This window comes from Lactuca sativa, chromosome 5, assembly GCF_002870075.4.
Source record: "Lactuca sativa cultivar Salinas chromosome 5, Lsat_Salinas_v11, whole genome shotgun sequence".
Taxonomy (NCBI): Eukaryota; Viridiplantae; Streptophyta; class Magnoliopsida; order Asterales; family Asteraceae; genus Lactuca; species Lactuca sativa.
The window spans coordinates 230,933,721-230,950,102 of record NC_056627.2 but is presented as its reverse complement, the minus strand read 5'-3'; positions in this window follow the sequence as shown (position 1 = coordinate 230,950,102).

The following is a 16,382-nucleotide window of genomic DNA, read 5'->3' as shown; positions in this document are numbered from 1 at the left end:
TCCAGTCTATTAGTTGTGGACCCATTTCACGTTGTTATTGTATATGTGCTATTTGTTTGTGTATTGGTATTTTGGGGGAACTAACAAGCTATGGGCTTACAGTTTTGGATTATGTTTTAGGTACCTCAGAGGATCACATGAAGACGAAGGTGTAATCATGCATCTCCTCATGTTTTGTTTTATGATTTTGGGAATACTCTGATATTAAACCTGTTTTGAAAATTATTTATAAACAATGATGATTTTTGCGTTTTTTTTAAAGTTTAAATTTGTCATGAATTTGATGGATGTTACAAGTTGGTATCAGAGCCTTGGTTTGAGTGAATTGGAGGAACACTTGTGTGAATCCACTCTCAAACTAAGGAAAAATATTTTTAAATGGTTTTTCAATTGGTTTTCAAAATAATTAAGGAAGATGCGATGTGTACGATCAGTTGGAGCCAGTAAGTAGGCCCCAAGATACCATATTGCTATTTGATATGTTAGAACAACATGCTAGCGATAGGCTAGGGATCTTCAGGATTTTGCATGATAGAATTGCATGATTATATGATGTCTGATAGCCTAGGGTTCTTTTCTAATGGAATTGACATCATTACTGTAGTTGCTTAGTGTATGCATCACGTTTATGCATAACTAAGACTCTATAGCCTGAGAATGTTTGGTTTGGCCTTATTTCCTATTCTTGTTTGATGAAGGGCTTACGGTAGGATCAGATATTCGACTGTCTATAGGGCCTAGTGTTATATATAACTAGCATAAACGAGTGTTGCAGGGTTGGTGGAAGTTTTATAGATGAGTTGTGTGGGGTCAGCTGGCCAGTTTCAACATGTTTAGCCTTTCCTCTAGGAGAGAGGATTGAGTGTATGATTATATTAGTGTGTGTTGTTAGGGTTTTTTTAAATGATCCTCTGAGACAAATACAAGTAGGTGTGGAAGGTAGTACAAGCCCGTACTACTGAAAGAAAAGGAACCGTACGCGTAACAAGGAAGTCACAACCCCTAGAGCTTTGTTGGGAGTTAGTTCCCTGATATGATATGCGTGTTATCTGATATCCTCCAGGTTCATTTTCAGTACGGTGACTACACGTCGATTTGAGGTTGGGTCCGGTTCGGGATCAGGAGTTGGCAGTGAGGGCAGGTTAGTTGCGTTGGATGACACGATTATGAAGCTCCTGCAGGAGGAGGTTGTTGCTTATTTCCAAGCTCAGTTGACAGAGATGTTTAGGTCTATTAAGACCACAATTATTGAGTACTTTGATGAGTGTTATGTTGCTTTGTCTGAGATTGCTGCTGTTGCAGCCACTACAACTGTTGCGGCTGCAGGGGTTGGATCAGGTCGGGTTTACAGTATCGGGAATTCGACGATATGAAGCCCCTAAATTTCAATGGAGTGTAGGACCAGATCATTGTCATGAGGTATCTATCTAATGTGGAGGGGTGTTTCTTCACTTGTTCTTGCCCAGATGACCAGAAGGTCAGGTACGCTCTGAACTTTATAAGGACCGGAGCGAAAGATTGGTGGAGGCTTGCTACTAGTTCATATTCTAATGAGCAGAGAGCTGTTGTGACTTGGGAGCAGTTCTCGGAGATGTTTCTCTCCCGATATGTGCTGCTGGTGGAGCGTGAGAGGTTGCCCCAGGAGTACTTGGATTTGAGGCAGGGTACTGAGATGGTGACAGAGATCACCCAGATGTTCACAAAGAGGGCTATGTTTTGTCTTGAGTTTGTTGCATCTGAGCAGGACCAGATGACCCGTTATTTTAGCATGCTCACGACAGACATCTGACAATTTGTTTCTACCCAACACTATGGTTCTTTATTGGAGATACACTAGGCCGCCAGGCGGCGTGAGATTGAGATTGATTTGTAGACGAGGGAGCAGAGGTTGGCCCTGACGTAGTCGCAGCCTGCAGCAAAGCGGTTTAAGACCGCTGATGCCAGATCTAGGGGCGGGAAGGGCCGCACTTGTGGGAAATGCGGTAAGGTGCATGAGGGTGCTTTCTGATCATCTTCTGGTGCCACAATTGTGGCCGTCATGGCCATATGGCGAGGGATTGCCGCCAGCATGCCCCAACACTCAGTTCCATGATTTGTTATCATTGTAATCAAGTTGGCCATGTGAAGGCCAACTGTCCCTCGCTTGCTGCTAGGCCGACGCATGCTCCGGTGCCGGCTACTTTGAGGATCACTGATGGAAGTCGGGTCAGGGTGGAGCCCCCGAGGGCTTGAGGTCGCGCTTTCCAGCTCATTGTTGAGGAGGCCAGAGTAGCTCCAGATGTTGTGACTGGTATGTTTCTATTCTTTGTTCTGTTGATTATGTTTTATGTTATGCTTATCTATGTACCTCTGTTAGGTACGTTCCTAGTGAATTCTATACCTGCTCTAGTGTTGTTTGACTCGGGTGTGAGTCAGTCTTTTGTGTCTCGATCGTTTAGTAGGGAGTTTGATATGCCTATTGGGGAGTTAGAGTGTCCGTTGCGAGTTTCTATCACCAATGAACACGGGGTTTCTGCATTATTAGTATATTAGGGTTGTATTCCGGAGATCTTTGAGGTGCCTTATCTGATAGAGTTGATACCTGTTCCCATAGGGGATGTCTGTGTGACTGTAGGTATGGATTGGCTGACCCATTTTGGTGCTATTATTGATTGTGAGGGCCAACACGTGGTAGTTCTAATCCCAAGTGGGGGAGAATTGGTTACCTATGGAGAGGGCACCGGGATGGGTTCAGGGTTTTTTTTCTGCAGCTAGAGGTCGACAGTATATTCAGCATGGGTGTGCTGGTATTTGGCTTATGTGGTGGATGCACGTTTTGGGGATCAGGTTTCAGTTTTATAGGTCCTAGTTATTAGGGAGTTTGTCGATGTGTTTCGGGGGGAGTTACTCAGTGTGCCTCCTGAGAGGCAGGTCGAGTTCAAGATTGACCTTAAGGCAGGTGAGGCCCTAATTGTGAAGGCGCCGTACCACTTGGCACTGCCTGAGATGCAGGAGTTGTCATATCAGCTGTAGGAACTGCTAGGCAAGAGTTTCATCAGACCGAGCAGTTCTCTGTTGGGGGCGACGATTTTGTTCGTCAAGAAGAAGGATGGTTCACATCAAATGTGCATTGATTACTGGGAGTTGAACTAGTTAACGGTGAAGAACCATTATCCCCTTCCATGGATTGCTAACCTCTTTGATTAGTTGCAGGGTGTGTCTTTGTTCTTCAAGATAGATTTGAGGTCTGGGTATCATCAGGTCAGTATGAGAGAAGAGGACATGAAGAGGACTGCGTTCTGAACTCATCAGACCGAGCAGTTCTCTGTGGGGCGCGCCGATTTTGTTCGTCAAGAAGAAGGATGGTTCACATCAAATGTGCATTGATTACTAGGAGTTGAACTAGTTAATGGTGAAGAACCATTATCCCCTTCCATGGATTGCTAACCTCTTTGATTAGTTGCAGGGTGCGTATTTGTTCTCCAGGATAGATTTGAGGTCTGGGTATCATCAGGTTAGTATGAGAGAAGAGGACATGGAGAGGACCGCGTTCTGAACTCATTATGGGCTTTACGAGTTCGTGGTGATGCCATTTGGGCTCACCAATGCACCTGTAGTATTTATGGATTTGATGAATTGAGTATGCAGGTCGTTGCTCGATTATTCGGTTATTATGTTCATTGATAATATATTGGTATATTCCAAGACTAGAGAGCAGCATGGGGAGCATCTTCACGAGCTTCTGGTGATTTTGAGGCGAGAACAACTTTATGCTAAGTTCTCAATGTGCGAGTTTTGGTTACTAGAGGTTCAGTTCCTTCGACACCTCGTTAACCAGGACGGGATATCGGTCGATCTGGCCAAGATCGATGCTATGATGCAGTGGGAGGTTCTGAAATCTCCCTCAGATATTAGGAGTTTCTTGGGTTTGGTAGGGTACTATCGTAGATTCATCCAGAATTTCTCCAAGATTGCAGTATCCCTCACTCGTCTGACGAGGAAGGGGTGGATTTCCGATGGGGCCCTAAGCCGCAATGAACATTTGAGACCCTTCGGCAGAGATTATGTGAGGTCCCAGTTTTGACCCTCCCAGAGGGAACTGAGGACTTTGTGGGAATCTGTGATGCATCCATCATTGGCTTGGGGCGGTCCTCATGCAGAGGAGACGGGTGATAGCTTATGCTTCGCGGCAACTAAAGTCGCATGAGACACGATATCCCATGCATGATCTCGAGTTAGGGGCACTCATTTTTTCCCTAAATATTTGGAGGCATTATATGTATGTAGTCCGCCGTACTATCTACACGGATCACAAGAGTTTGACGCATATTATGGATCAACCGAACCTGAACATGTGGCAGCACAGGTGGCTAGACGTAGTTAAGGATTATGACTGCGAGATCCTTTACCATCCTGGTAAAGCGAATGTGGTGGCGGATGCCTTGAGTTGCAAGTTGGCTGGGTCTTCTGATGGGGTATCGTGTATGAGGATATCAGTGGATTCCCTGCTTTTGATGTTGATTAGGGAGGCTCCGGTCGAGGGTGTTCGGGAAGAGAATTGGAAGAAAGAGAGTATCAGGGGTGAGATTGCCAGATTTGTTCCGGATGGTCGTGGGTTGTTGACCCGATGTGGTCGGGTCTGTGTTCCAATGTCTAGTGTGGTCAGACAAATTATATTGGAGGATGCTTATAAGTCTCATTTTTTTATTTATCTGGGGCCACCAAGATGTATTGGGATTTGAGATTTAGTTATTGGTGGTCGTGTATAAAGAGGGAGATCGCCTGGTACATGGAGAGGTACATGACCTGCAGGATGGTCAAGGGTGAGCATCAGAGGCTACATAGCAAGATGTAGCCTCTATAGGTTCCCATGTGGAAATGGGAGCAGATTTAGATAGATTTCATCACCAAGTTGCCGAAGACGGAAAAAGGTTTCGATGTTATTTTGGTCATTGTGGACAAATTGACCAAGAGTGCCCACTTCCTGGCGATTCGGGAGAGTTCTTTAGCCGAGAAGTTGTTTGATGTGAATATTCGCGAGATTATTTCTCGCCATGGGGTTCTGGTGTCCATTGTTTTAGACCGTGATGTTTGATTCACCTCCTACTTTTTGGCAGAAGTTCCATGAGGAACTGGGCACGAGGTTGCACTTCAGCAGAACTTATCATCCGCAAACTGACTACCAGAGTGAGCGGATGCTACAGACCGTTGAGGATTTGTTGCGGGCCTATGTCATTGATTTTAGTGGGAGTTGGGACTCCTACCTACCTCTTACGGAGTTCTCCTCCAACAACATTTATCACTCCAACATTGGTGTTCCAGCTTTGAGCTCTTGTATGGGCGGAGATGTCTTACCCCGGTTTGCTCGGGCGAGGTTGGTCACAGGGTTATGGGGCAAACCAAAGTGGTCCTTCAGACTATAGAGATGATTCAGCAGATCAGGCAGAGGTCACAGACTGCTTAGATTTAGCAGAAGAGTTATGCCCACCGGCGCCGATTCGAGTTGGTTTTTCAGGTCGGCGACATAATGTTACTGAAAGTCTCACCTTGGAAAGGTGTGATTCGCTTCAGGAAGAGATGGAAATTGTGTAACGTCCATGTTTCTAGCTAAGCATTAGTATGATGATATAATATTTAGGGTCAACAAATGTAACCAATTTTAAAGTAATAAAGAAGAATTATTTGAGTATTATGTGATTTTATGTGCATTATACTTATTTATAACGACGTAATAAAATAGTAATAAAAATAGGCATAAAAAATAAACTAATAGATAGACCCAATATCTATGAAGAAAGTTGAAGTAGTAGTAACAAGGATTTCGGTGATAAAAGGAATGTTAAAATCCGACTTATAACGAAGAAGTTATGACCTGTCGAAGTTTTTCGGAAAAACCGGCACGACACCAGGAATCGTAGAAATTGAATTTACGATAAAATACTTTTTAACCTTAGTGATCTAAAAAAAAATTCGTATATACATCAAACCGAGAGCGTGCATAAAAATAACGTCAAAATCTGACTTCGTATGAGGAAGTTATGATTTTTTTAAGATTTAGCATAACAGTGCACAACCCGGAAATCGAATTTAGGATTGGTCGATTTTTAGCCAAAACAATCTAAACAAGAATTGAAGATCTCTTTAATATAAGCTTAACGATAAAAGGACAGTTGAAAACGGAGCTCGTATGCAAAAGATATGGATGAAACTTAGTCCCTACTCTTCGAGCGCGATAAATTTGATACTGTTTTGTAAATCTGAGATAGAATGAGAATTAGCCGACGGGGTCTAAATTAAAGTTGTAGTACTCATAAATACCATCATGAAGATACGAACGAAACTTAGGGCCTACTCTATGATTAAACTCCTATAAATAAAGGAAGAATTCTTCATATTTTCTAACACCATTCCTCTAAACTCTCTCTAGAATCCTTCTTTCTTTCTTTTTCAATTTCTCCTAGTTTTAGGGTGCGATAGAGAAAATCCGAGTCGTCAAAAAGCCGACGAAAAAAGTCTTTAGTGTCGGAGTTATGCCTGCATAATTTCACGGTTTTCGTTAAAAACCTGAGAAGTTAAGCTACACTATTCTGTTTTCAACGTAACTTATATTTATAGTCATCAGTCGTTATTATAATATCTTTGAACTACTCGCAGTACGGGGAATCTGGTTTGAATGGCTGCATAGGGTTGTTGGATTTCAGAAGTGTTATAATGCCAAAATGGTCCTGCCCTCCGATGTTTCATGTATGGCCATTGTCTGTGCATAGTGGTTAAAAAGTATTGTTTATCACTTATAAAATAATAATGCTTGTAAATAGTCGTGATGCATATTAGACTAAAATCTAGTGGTAAGAATAGTAGGTTTCGTCGAAGGAAAATAAATTATTAAAAGCGAAGCACTGCCCGAGTTGGGAATCATCACTTTAACAAGAGAGTGCATCGTTACTTTCATCTTACATATAGATATGAAGTATTTAATATAAATTATATGCTATGTATGCATATTATTTGTGTTCCTGATATATATGTTGGATGAACGATTTATACATCCTTTAAATGATTTAAACTGTATATGTATTTTATATCTACGAATATGTTGGGTAGAACATGGGTAGATGAAATAGTTGATGTGTGATGAAATAAAATGATGAGACGCCTTGATGTCTACGATGATCCAGTCATCTAGCGGAGTATAGATGACGACCACAGACTATTCTAGACAATTTAGTGGAACGCTAACAGGCTCGCAACCTGTAGGTGTTTGTGAACAATGTGTTCACCGGCTTACTCCATCCCCTCTCATGGTTGCCTTACGAACATATATCGCTGAGGAATCCCCTTAGTAGTAGTGTCCGTACCGATGAAAATCTTTAGGCTAGGCCCCTTGAATTAGATGCTTTAGGGACAGAAAGTGAGGGTAACGGGAATGGGTAATCGGGTTGATTGATGTGATGAAACTAATAAACTTGATTATTGTGGGTTGAAAACCCTATGTGCTCACCAGACTCCCAAACCTAACCGACACAGTTTCTTGTATTACAGGTAGTAGCACAAGAGAATAGATGTGATGATCGGATGAGAGTTTATGGATTATAGGCCAATAGATATAAATAAATGTTGTAAGGCCTATGTTGTTTTGGTTTATGCTTTTGATCTGTGTTGACAATGACATCCCGAGGTTTTAATATAAAGAAATACATTTCTTCGGAAATGCTTTGATAAAATCATTATCACATTTTTGGGAACAAATTCTGCAACACTTTCTTTAAAAATTTACTCTGATTTTCAAATAAAGCATAAACAAATCGGTCTTTTCTGGTCATGAAATTGGGGATGTCACAGTTGATATCAGAGCATTAGTTTAAGAGAACTAGGAATTTTTAGGATTTCTAGACTTAAACTTAGAATGCTAAGCGATGATTGTGAGATGAATGTCTGCTATATTTTAGACACGAGCACTAGCTTATTTTAGGAAAGATACATAAATTGCTATTATGTGCTAAATGATTTATGTTATAGCTGTAAAGATGCCTTATATGCTATTAGTTGATAGGATCTATGGTCTATTGCCGACCAGATCCGAAAACTTTATATGTTCAGAATCCTAAACGTATAAATTATGGTATTAGAACTATCATGTAACTTTTCGAAGAGACAATGAGGAATTAAACTTCTATTGTAAATAAAGATCTAAATTCACCTACTTTGGTTTAAAGATCGACATGGTTAGAACTCGAAGCAGAGTAGGAAACATTAATGGGAACCATCAATCTGATCCATGTTCAGGACGAGTCTGGTAATTGATTGGGACTTAGTGTATGGGGAAGTTTGGGTCTGAATGGTGTAGACCTGTGTGAGTTAGCTGATTCAAATGTCTCAAGGGCCTTTCTTGGATTAGTGCTAGTGTGAGTCGCAAGACTCAAGAAGGAAGTCGTTATGATGATCGACCCGAGGATCGGAGTCTGAGGTTGAGTGGTCAGCCGGTGGATATGGATGTCAGTTTCTATTATGGAGTTGTGTTTTCCAGTCTCCAGTGCTCAAGGGAGAATAGATCGGATGTGTGTCAGTCGAAGGAGACAGTTTTCTCCACATCGGTTTCTACTATAAGAGGAAAAAATTTGGTTCATGGTAAATTGTACATGTTTCACAGTGAGGGAATGTTCGAGACTCGATTGTTCTTGTGGTTTGATAGCCAAGGTAAAGGTCATGCTGAAAGTGGAATACGTAACGCGAATTCGAGAAGATTGGGTGTATCCGAGGAGACATCGAGTTTTTTCTAAGTTAGGTTGGAGTGTTCTGTAGATATGTCTCGTTTTTTGGAGCCATGTTTTGTGCATCTATAAGGGATTATTGAAGTTTCAAGAGGAGGATGAGGTTGTCGATCAACTCTCCAAATGCAAAGGTTTTGTGTGTGTAAGTCCAGTTCGTAAGGTGCCTTATTAATCCAATGGTAGTCTGATCGATTTCGCTAAGAATGAGTTAGAAATGTTGCGGAAAGTTTCCAAGGTCTCTATCTGAGATTCATTAGTTTCCTTATGATTAGTCGAAGGATCGCCTTGTGTTGTGTTTTGCATTCTGACGGTTAAGATGAGTACGTACCTGGTTAACCCAGTCTAAGGCTTTGATGTTGTAGATGTCAGTCAATGATGGTTCGAACCCTAAGTGGAGGAGAACTGGTTATTTTTCTTGTAGGATCATTGGTTGGTCCGATTTTTATGATTTCCATACAATGAGTCAAAGAAATCTATGGTTTAAGTTTGCTAGATCTTTGTTTCAGGTTTATTGTTGCATAACAGAAGGAAGTGGGTTACCATCGAAGTACTCGTGGTTAGGAGATTTATCATTGTGTTTCTCAAAGGGTTCATGGGAATCCTCCAAGATTGCATAGAATTTAAGGTTTGGACAGATCGTGGGTGCAGAGCAAGTTGTTGTTAGGTGTATGTCTTCAAGGACACATGTGATGTCCTCATAGTAGGTAGGTGATGGGTTAGGAACTTGTTGTGGTGAGAAGTTCCTTTCAAGAGATCCAAGCGTCTAGATAGAGGAACTTTGAGCCACTCGAGTTGTACATCGGATATAGATGACATGGTTAGCCCATGATATGCGTTGGGAAATTATAGATAAACCTTAGAGTTCATTGAGATTATTCGAAAGCTTCAAGTTGTATCAGTTGAAGGTATAAATGACACGTCGACCCTTCATCAAGTTCTTTAAGGCGTACATTTTGGTCTCTGTGTATGTCTACTCTCAACTGTTTGGTTATGGAATTATGGTTCCTAGTAGGCTTGAGTTGGCATCCGTTCTTGGCTATTGGGAGTTCTGAGGTCGTTGCGAAATTGTTCGGTTTTCAAGTGTGTCTGTGTCCTATGCAAATTTCTCTTTTGGTAGGTCGCATTGACTGGGCTGGTATTAGGATTGATTCGATCGGGGTTTTGGCAACATTTAGTTAATTTTGGAATCTATTCCGAAATTGAAAGTTTTATTGGTCTTTTTGCACATTGGTGGGATCTGTTCAGCTTCATCAAGCTGTGGGATATTGTCATGGTTGTTGGAAGAATGTGTCTAATAGCGGTTGAGGTTCGTCGTTTTGTTCGATTCGATGGTACGTCACCTTTTGGGTAAGGTAATGATTAAGAAAGAACATAGTCAGCCTGAGGCACATTTTTTTCTCCTTGAGAGTGTAAAATGTTGTGCTTTCAATTTGAAATGAGCGTTAAATCATATATATTGTATTTGGTTATGTACGTTCATGTTAATTTTAGGATGTGTTGATCATAGTGGATTGTGGAAGAGTTGCATGTTACATAGTGGTACGGCTCCTTTGTTTTGGAAAACTATTGAGTGAGATATTGACTGGGTTCTTACCAATCAGTGAGATGATAACACTGTATATTTATGTCCATTAGATGTTTGTTAGGAGTTTTCATGTGTGTGGCTAGGAGATGGCAAGAACGGTGAGGAACCGTGAGTTCCTAATCCCAATGGTTAGATGGTGTCACGTTGTGTCGTGAGCCATCGTGGATTTCACCCACGTGAGTGGGGATGGAAGTTGTGTATTAGAAACTCATATATTGGTTTGTTGGCGTATGTCACATATAGGTGTTCAAGCAGTATAGTTTTGTCAATGGGGGCTTAGTGACCGCAGGTTGAGTCGGGCAGTGATAAGATGTTGACTTGTTGGAAAAGACATGGTTGTATATTAGAAGTTATTATTGGGATTATTCTTAGTGAAAGTGTGTTTGCTTTATGATGAGCTTAGTGTGAGTTCTCCCCTATATCACATATGTCATAGTGGTATGCATACTAGACTAGCTGAGTCTTAGTAGTTTATGGCTGTTATAAGTATTTTTAGAGTTGTTGATAACTCCAACACTGTTGATAGTCCTTAGGACTGCAGATAGTCTCAGGGTCGCTGATGACCCATAACTGTTTAGATTAAGACAAGGGAAATTGTGTCTTGGTTTGAGTACTGGGAGGCCGATGATGTGGATGGTTATAAGTCTCTTGGATGTTCTGGCAGATGATTATACACCTATGCTGTTATGGGGGCTTGAATGTCACAGGAGTTTTGGTGTTGCCCATGGTTGCACTCGTGGGAGCAGTTGGTTAGTTACTACTTGTCAGGAAGTCAGGTATGTATTTGAGGACCTCGGTCATGATACCTGAAATTGGGATGGGTTGATCAGCCTCGTTGTTGTTTTGTTTAGATGAAGGACTTTTATAGCCAAACGGGATGTGTAGGCTAGTTTAGCCATTGCTGGCTTATATTTCGCACTTGATTATGTATGCGAGGTTGTCGGAATCGACAGTTGATTGTGGGTTATGTCCCCATTTTTTAGTAATACGACGCGAGGTCGAGGAAAACCTTGGCTGGATTGATTTTGTGAACATTCGGTTAGCATATTTGATGTGTGGAGTGGCCTTGTTTTCCTAGAAATTAGGTATGATCTACAAGTCTTCAAATTGTGATTAATAGTGAGTGCCACTTGAGGTTGATTAGTTGCAGTATGATGGTGTTCATTTCGACTTTGAGTTGCATGCTTCTTGCTAAGGATTAATTCAACTTGCATGCCAATGAGGAGTTTTTTGTTTGGGGTATGGTTTTAGTGTTACATTAGTCGGGACGTCAACCTTTCGGAAGCTCCACTTGGGAATGGATTATGCGCATGGTTCTGAAATATTTGTAATGATTGTTGCAGATTCTGGTTTGATGGGTTGTGTCAGCCTGTGTAGAAGGGAACGGGCTTGGAAAACCAAAAAAGTATTAGGGGATGTTTTTAAGAGAAATTCGTAAGGGCAGATATCGAGGACGAAATCTAATTTAAGTGGGGGAGAATTGTCACACCCGTTTCCCAAAATTTGTTAGGTGAGGGTTGGTGGGATCAAAGATCTGATTTTTGTGAAAAATCTATGTGCCACGACGTGGTGAATGGAGCACCACGACGTGGCATATATTATACAAGAATGCACAATTGGATGGTCACAATGGTGTGGGAAGGGGAAGGCCACGACATGGAAGCTAACGCATCCTAAGCCCATGATTTTTGGGGTTTTTCCATATTTAAGCTCCAAATATCAAGGATTAGGGTATCCTTTCCAACCTCCAACCCTTTCAATGAAACCCTACGGAGTGATTCTTGTTTTATTAATGGTGATTTTTGAGGTTTGAAGTTTTGTATTCATTTTGGTAGAAGGGGAATGTGTACTTGGTAGTTGGGATAGTGCCTCAATCGCTTGGGTCGTGCTATATATTACCGACCTGGGGTAGAGCTTCGGATCTTACATTATTAATGATTGGCATGTAACGTTGCCATGTAATGTACTATTATCCAACAGATATTGTCTCACACCCCCAAACCAAGGATGGCGGAAACATCCGAGGGTGGAGGACTTCATGTAGAGTATCACAACAACGAGTATAATAGTGCTCAAAGTAAATACAACCATCATAAATATAATTGAAAAAGTTACACCAAAGTATATATGTTTAAATGATTCGAATCAATTACATTATGATACAAAATGAATTGTTTGACGATTTATCGTCCCATCCTCAAAGCGTTGTTGATTTCCTGTTTTCACTGAATTCCTGAGAATACAAGTAGTTTTGAAAGAAGTGTCAACACAAAGGTTGGTGAGTTCATAAGAGATTTTGTTGGAGAAGTAAACCGTTTTCCTTGTAAAAGCGATAGAATATGTATCCAGAAAATCCGATATTTTCTTTATAAAAGTTATGTAATGTAGTCTTATAACCGAAGACCAAAATGTATAAGTAACCTCTCTTACTAATAGAAAATGATATGTGTTTAAATTGACATAAACGCGCTTGAATTAAATGAAATTCCCGTAAATTCTCATGTTTGTTAATACTTTATGTATATGTAGTCCTAAATCCCAGGACCGAGAAAATAACAAGTATTGTCCATACTTAAAGATATAAATGTGGTTTCAAATGATGTGTAGTCATAAATACCAAAACCGAAAGTGTAAAGTAATATCTGTACTTATTGAGATAAAAAGTGATTTTAAAATTGACATAAAACCCATTTAAGTTTTATAAAAATCCCGTAAACTTTATGTATATGTAGTCCTAAATCCCAGGACCGAGAAAATAACAAGTATTGTCCATACTTAAAGATATAAATGTGGTTTCAAATGATGTGTAGTCATAAATACCAAAACCGAAAGTGTACAGTAATATCTGTACTTATTGAGATAAAAAGTGATTTTAAAATCGACATAAAACCCATTTAAGTTTTATAAAAATCCCGTAAACTTTATGTATTGTTATATCCCTATGTGAGTCGCTATAATCATACTATGACTAAATGAACCTGCCACGACGTTTCTCAGGCGTCGTAAAACTGAAATGACATTTGTCACCCGTAGACCTGCAGGTCCCACTGTAGCTAGCAGCAAGGTGTGGGGTGTCAAACCCAATATAGATCTATACATAACTATCACGTTCTCCCTCCAGGAGACTCTGATTATAACTAACAGGAATTATATCCCGCACTCGGACGTACGGAAAGAGATTGTCTCACAATTTAGGTTAACAAGTTTACGAGTAGTGTGCGTGAGTGTAAAACCTTTCTGTATGAATGTACCCTATTTGTACGAGTGTGTTATGTGATGTATCATAAACTATACCTATTATAGTTTTTATCCAAAATGTTTGTAATATATAAGAACTCTTTTATGAAAAGCGTTAGTGTTATGAAATCCATTAAACTATGCTTATTATAGCTTATATACGTGTTCTAAATGAATGAATAATCTTATCATGAATGACTTATTTTCAGTTTATGATGATAAAATTTACAAAGAAACACATTCAATACTTAGAATTTATTATTATACACTTTGCTCAACATAATACAAAGTGTTATGAAAATTATATGATGTTAACTAAATTAGACCTTCCTGCACTGTTTTAGAAAAGCCATAGAAAAATCATACGAAGTCGAAAACTAAATCTGCAACTTCTGGGAGTTCCTAAAATGTGTCTAGTTTACTCATAATTTTTATCATGATTTTTAATGATCTCTAACTTGGGTGAAAAGGTCCATAATCACAGACTGGTCCGGATTGGTGTTTGAAATTATAGGCAGTTTTGTAAAATTCACCATAAATTGTAGAAAAATCGTATGGAGATGTGCAAGTAGTCATTTTAAAGCTAAGAACTTGAAATACTTGCAACTAAAATAGTTTTGAAAACAAAAATGTTTAAGTCGTCCAAAACAGTCCGTGAATGGAGTTGAACGTTTCTGATGAAGGCTGTTAGAAAAGTTTAGTTATGTTCTTGGTGTTTTAACTTGTATTCCCCCCCCCCCCCCTAAAAGCTTGAGAAAACATGAAAATGTAGGGGTATGAACTCACCTTGAGTGATTTCAGTAGGTAAGTGTTGAAGAAGAGAAGTGTTCAACCCAAGAACACTTGAAGAATCACTTGAAGATTCGAAGATCTAACAAGAATGTGATGCTGTTTGTGTAAGCAATCTATGATTTTGAGTAGGAGGATGTGTAATAATCATAAGAAAGATGATGATACTTACTAATCGTAGGAGAAAAGTCTTGGAGTATGCCTTGAAATTCTTGAATTAGAGAGAAAAAGATGAGAGAGTTTGGAGTGTGGTTCTTGGTAAAAAATGAGAGAATGAATGAAGTGTGAGGAGAGAGGATGGATGTTCCAGCCCTAAGAACGTGGGAATAGTTGAAAATAGTGAGAAAGGACCTATGAAGTGACTAGGGATGGGCTGGTGGTGAATAGTGACATGGAGTGGGTATGGGAGTGGTTGCTTGTGTCATAGAAATAAGTAAAGTCAACACTCTACCTTTGTACTTCACCCACTCTCTTTTGGATAAGGTTTTATCCTTAAAAATGTGATTAATTAATAGTTAAGGGTCCTTATATGTTAAAATAAAGTTTTGGGTGAAAATCCCATGTTAAAACAATTAAAAATGGGCCTAAAATGCGAATTTAGTCGAAAACCGAGAGAAAAAGCGTTCCCAGCGAGACCTCTCGGTCCTAGGCCGAGGTTCGGTCCCTAGGCCGAGGTTCGGTCCTTGCTGGTGCTGAGCCGGGAGTGAAGTGCGAACCAGAAGAAGAAGGCGAAGGCGAGGGGCTCAGTCCGAAGGCTCGGTCCGAAGGGTCAGAAGCGAAGGTTCGGTTCGGTTCTTTGAGTGAGGTTCGGTTCGGTTCTTTGAGTGAGGTTCGGTTCGGTTCAGCACCCTTCTTCATCAGGAGGGTTCGGTTCCTAAGGGGACTTTCGGTTCCTAAGAGGACTTTCGGGTCCTAAGAAGGGTTTCGGTTCCTCAAGCCCGTTTTTCGCGTAGACTTCCGCTTTTGGGCTGTTTTCGCCAAATTCGAGGGTCGGAATGCCCCGAGTGATTATAGAAAGTTGAGAGAGATTTTGAGAGAGATTTGAGAGAGATTCCACATACTTAGAGAGATTTGGGAGAGATTTGACATACTTGGAGAGATTTCTCATACAGAGAGAGATTTGGGAGAGATTTGACATTCTTGGAGAGGTTTCTCATACAAAGAGAGATTTGGGAGAGATTTCACATACTTGGAGAGATTTGACATTCTTGGAGAGATTTTTGATAAGAAGAGATAGAGTGAAAACGATTGAGAGCGGTTTCGTATGTGACGAATGTGAGTGTCCGGCTTCGCAATGCAAGGTCCGTAAACCCTGTTAAGCCTTGTTTAATGATCTTACACACTCCCGATGAGTATGTAACATTGTTTTATCGGTTTGGCTCGTCACTTACCACTGTTTTAGGTTAAGGAGATCTAGATGTACGTATTGTTCGATTTATGATCCCTTATTAGAATAGCGAGTTGTTTAGTAATTACATAACGTAAGCCCTAGTACACAAGGGTTAGTTGAGTTGACCGGTTTGACTTGTTGACTTCAGTTGACTTTGAATTGACCGGAAATTGACGATTGTCACATCATCCCCCCGTTAGAGGGAATTTCGTCCCGAAATTTGAATTTAGACAAGGAGTAGGCATGAATAATCGAGCCAAAAAGTGGGGATTCTTCCTAATCGATTGATTCTCACGCTCTCAAGTAAATCCAGGTCCTTGGTTGGCATTCTAGTCGTATGATAAAAAAAAATCGAAGTCACTTGGTAATAAAGGCACTAGATTTGATCATAAAGGTGTTACAGACAAGACACCACTGTGCAACTTTTAACAGAGTTATAGTACTATAGATTTACTACAAGACTATTGTTGCGAACTAGGTATAATACAAAAGACAAGTATACGCAGCACGAGGGTCCCTTCACTGACGGGGTCTCGCAAAAGATAAGACTCTAGTTGCACTAGTTTTAAGCAGTTTATGAGTCTGATACAACGAATGCTTTAGATATTCTTAACGAGGTCCGGAGTAGTTT